A 4,826-nucleotide genomic window follows, 5' to 3' on the forward strand; every position below is an offset into this window, starting at 1 on the left:
GCTCGGGGTCCGACGCGCGCGCGTCTGTCAGCACCGCACTCGCCGCAGCCTCGCTCTCGACCCGGCCTTGGCTGTAAGGCGTGTCCTCATTGGCCGTTCAGAGGCGGGCGCTGGTTGGCCGACACCGAACGGGCGTCTCCAGCCCTCGCGGGCCCCGCCCTTGCGCCTCTCAGAGCGCTTGCTAGTCTGCCCGGGTCTCTGAGCCTGGTCTCACGGTCACCCTGTCTGACAGGTAGCCCTGGAGAGGTTCGCCGCACGGCAGCCCAATCCCCCGGTAAAGTGGACCTTGGAAGCACCGGCCGCCTGTGCACCCATGCCTTCCGCCGCTCTCTACAGCCCCTGGCCCTTGGATGTGGGCCTTCTTCCCAGTTTACAGATGCAGAAACTGAGGCCTGGCACGAGCTACCCAATGTCTAGCGACCAGGGCGGTCTGGAGCTCGAAAGCCATCTTTCCACCCCTCTCCAAAAGTGATTCTTTCAGTCTCCCCTCCCCACCTCCCAATCGCTGCAAGGCGTTTAAAGGAAGATTTCACAGGGGAGAGAGAGGAACCTGCCAAGTCCCTACAACTGGCTGGTTCTGTGGGTGCCGTCTTACATCAAGTCAGCCCACGCCATCCCCACCCGAGCTCCGGAGAAATCTCCCCCGCTTTCCAGATGCGCATACTGAGGCCTGGTTCGCCACGGAGCTGGGTGGAAGCACCACACGTGGTGCTCTGCGGTGTGGGTGCCTATTGCGATAGGCCTGGTCGGGGAGGGGAGGTTCAAAGAGCAGAGAGGACCCTGAAGTGCTTCCCCCAGGGGCCAGGGGCAGGGCGCGGACCCCCTTCCCGGCACTCCCGGCACTGCCCGAAGCCATCGTTCCGTGCGTCCGGCCGGCAGCGGGTTCCCAGGCGGAGAACCTCGGGAGCTGCAGGAGCTGAGCATCTGCGGCTGAAAGCCGATTACACAGTGGTTAGTGGGGGGCGAGTGAGACATTTCTCCGGGTAACAGCCCCCAGCGGGGTCTCTCGGACGCTGGGGACCTGCGCAGGATGAGCGGTGCGTGTCTGCAGGCTAGAGGCAGAGTGCACTGCAGCGCGCAAGAGCTTGCCGGGGGGATCCTTCCTCCCAGAGCCGGAGTTTGCGGTGCCCAAGGTGGGTGGCGACAGCCTGTCGTCCAGGCCAGGCTGCCCCTAAACCTCCCCCGACCCCCACGCCACACCCCACCCCACCCAACCCGGACCGGGGAGAGTCCCAGTCGGTGCGCCCAAGAGGAAGGGCATGTGGCCGGCGGCAATTCTTCATGGCGGGGAAGGTGCAACGGAAATATTTTGGCGTAGAAGGAGCCCACATTAGTTGTCCTTTCTACACGGTTGGTGCCCCTGTCATGTCTGTCCCCCTACCATCTCCAGTCCCCACCACCGTCTGCTGTTGGGGCGCCAACTTCGGACTCTGCTCATATTTGTGGAATGAGTTAGTGAGCGTATGATGACCAGAGCCACCGCCTGGGAATACCGGGTGCCTCGGGCTTCCCTGAGGCCATCGCCTCCCTGGCAGGGAAGTCCCTCCTTGAGTGGGAGTTGTGACTCTCGCTCTCTCTCAAGCAAGGCCAACCCAGAGATGTTGGTGAAATGACCGAACCCGGGGTGCCTCTGCTCGACAGACAGTCCAGCCCAAAGGCCCAGAGGACACATGTCCAGTCTCCTGTCAAACCCCAGGGGCAGCCAGTGAGGGCGGGTCCTTCCATCCCCTCAACATTCACGTTTCCAGGAAGCCCAACTCAATCTACCCGCACACGGAATGGAAAAGTGAAAAGCCGGAACTCAAAGTCTGGGAAAAAAACAAAAGACCCTGAAAAATAACGACTGTGCAAGAGGTACCCAGGTAGCTAGGATAGCAGCCCCACGTCCTAGGATCAAACCCCACCAGCTTAGTTTTGCTTTAGCGATATCTAACTTATACTACTAATTCCTGATATGTTTCTTTTAGTTGATTTTTTATTTGTACTTTATGTTACCAGAGAAGGGTTTTTTTTTGTTTTCGTTTTTTAAAAAGATGACCGGTAAGGGGATCTTAACCCTTGACTTGGTGTTGTCAGCACCACGCTCAGCCAGTGAGCGAACCGGCCATCCCTAAGTGGGATCCGAACCCGGGGCCTTGGTGTTATCAGCACCGCACTCTCCTGAGTGAGCCACGGGCCGGCCCCAGAGAAGGGTTTGACATGCTACTTATATTTTCTAATATAATTAAAATAAATAGCTGTTTTAAGAAGTTGTACCGGCTAGCTAGCAGGAAAAAAAAAAAAAGGGTTCACCCTTGAGACCATCTGAAGGACACCCACCCGATCTGACAGCACTTGGGAAAATGCTGCTGTTGGGTGTGGTAATCAGAGAGCCCTGGGTTTCCAGCCCTGCCATGTGCTGGGTGACCTGAGCCTCCCTCTGCTACTCTTCCTGGAACCTCCCAGAGCCGTACTGAGAATTACAGGCACATACAGCTTGGCAAGTAACCCATTCTCAGGAAATGAAAGTTCTTTCTCTATGACACAGCAGCACTGTGGTCAGAGAATTTGTGGTGTGTGTGCAGGGGTGACATAGAACTTTAGACCAAGGAGGGACAGGGTCTTGGGTGACCCAACCTGGAGACCCTGGGAAGGAAGGTTCAGCTCAGCAACCACCCTGTTTCCACTGGGAGAGGACAGAGTCCGATCCTCATCTACCTGCTTGTAGAAAGCTGCCCAGTCCCCCCATCCTACTTGACTCCCTGGGGTGTCCAGATCCCCCTCCCCCATCAGCACAGGGTAAAGGGCTGTCTTGGAGAAGAAAAGAACAGAGAAAAAGGGGAGGCAGGCTTTTTGTGCCTAGGCCCACCCAAGTGGGAGGCTGCAGCCCTCCTGCTCCTAGTGCTGCTTTAGTCCCAGCCCACAGGAGTGTATACCTACTGGTACACACTTGTCAGCCACCCCACAGGTGCCCCAACAGTCAGGGCTCATAAGCAAAAAAACTGGACTGGAAGGAGATCTGGAGGATGGGGGGTAAAGGATTCCTGTTTCTTAAGGCAAGTCACTTCCCCTCTCAGGGCCTCCTTTCCCAATCTAGTAAATGGAACAATGAGTCATTCTCTCAACAAATGCTTATTGAGTGCAGACCATGTGCTGGACACAGCAGGGAATAAGACAGAAGAGGCCTCTGCTCTCAGGAGCTTGCTTTCTGGATGCAGAGACAGACAATAAACAAACAAATGAACAAGAAAATTTCCTAAATGCTGTAATGAAAATAAAGCCAGGCAATAAGATAGAAAGTTTAAAGTAGATGAGAGCCAAATACCTTTCCAGTCCATTGTTCAACTCCCAAGGGTCATTTGCTGGAACTTTGTACCTAAAAGAGACTGGGCATGCAGCCCCCTTGCCCTGAGAAGGTGTCTTGTAGGAGTCTTTGCTCTGACTCTCACTCTACAGGTATCACTGATATCTCAAACTAGAAGAAAAAAGTTTCCAGATTCTCTGCCCCAGCCCCACAGTCCTGGTCCAAGCCCCAATCCTAGCCCCATCCATTGGACAATACTTGGCCTCATCCATTGTAGGTGCAGGGTTGCTGTACAAATTGCTCAGGATAGAAGGCATTTTACACTAATTTCAATTCAGCAACTGAAGACTTGAAAGGAAGTCCTAGTTCTGATTTTTAAATATCACTATTTATAGGTGTATGCATTTGTCAAAAAACCAGCAACTGTACACTTAAGATCTGTGCACTTCATTGTATATAGATTTTGCCTGAAAAGAAAAAATTGCAAACAAATAATGATCTCTAGTTAATGAAATGCATTCTGAAGTATTTAGGGGGAGGTGTACTGATGTGCAACTTACTTTGAAATACATAAAAAATAAGATGGATTAATGGATAGAAGATTGGATAGATGGGCAGATGTGTGATAAAGCAAGCATAGTAAAATGTTAATGATAGAATCCAGGTGGTGGTATAAAGGTGTTCACTGTAAGATTCTTTCAACTTGGCTGTATATTTGAAGGTTTTCATGATAAAATATTGGGGAGAAAATCAGTGATTAACTTTACAAAAAAGTACACAAAACTTCCTTTAAATTTCAAACCTTTCTCATGGACAACTCCAATGTTTCTCTACAAGCACACACTTCTTATGAAGTTGTAATCACTATGTCTGTATAATTTTATCATCGTTAATAGTTATTTCTCACATATTTCTAAAACATCATGTATATAGTGTTGAATGTTTGCATAGCACGTGAGTAAATATGCCATATGTTATATTGGGGATGTGGGTTTTTTATTGTGTACACTGGCCAAGGCTCCCCTCCTCTCAAGACTGGGTTGTTTGGTAGCAACCCTTTTTCACTGAGAATTAGAAAAGCTGCAGAAAACATTTTTTTTTAAAAAGATGACCAGTAAGGGGATCTTAACTCTTGACTTGGTGTCGTCAGCACCACAATCTCCCAAGTGAGCCACGGGCCGGCCCTTGGAAAAAACATTTCAAAGGTATACCTGTTCCCCAATGTTCATCGCAGCACTCCACAATAGCCAAGAGTTGGAACCAGCCCAAATGTCCATCATCGGATGAGTGGATACGGAAAATGTGGTATATCTACACAATGGAATACTACTTAGCTATAAAAACGAATGAAATACTGCCATTTGCAACAACATGGATGGACCTTGAGAGAATTATATTGAGTGAAACGAGTCAGGCAGAGAAAAAAAGAAATACCACATGTTCTCACTTATTGGTGGGAGCTAAAAATAAATAAATTAATTCACTCACACACACACACACACACACACAAAAAAAAAAAAAAAAAAAAAAAAAAAAAAAAAAA

The sequence above is a fragment of the Galeopterus variegatus genome, unplaced genomic scaffold (genome assembly GCF_000696425.1).
Source record: "Galeopterus variegatus unplaced genomic scaffold, G_variegatus-3.0.2 Scaffold621, whole genome shotgun sequence".
Taxonomy (NCBI): domain Eukaryota; kingdom Metazoa; phylum Chordata; class Mammalia; order Dermoptera; family Cynocephalidae; genus Galeopterus; species Galeopterus variegatus.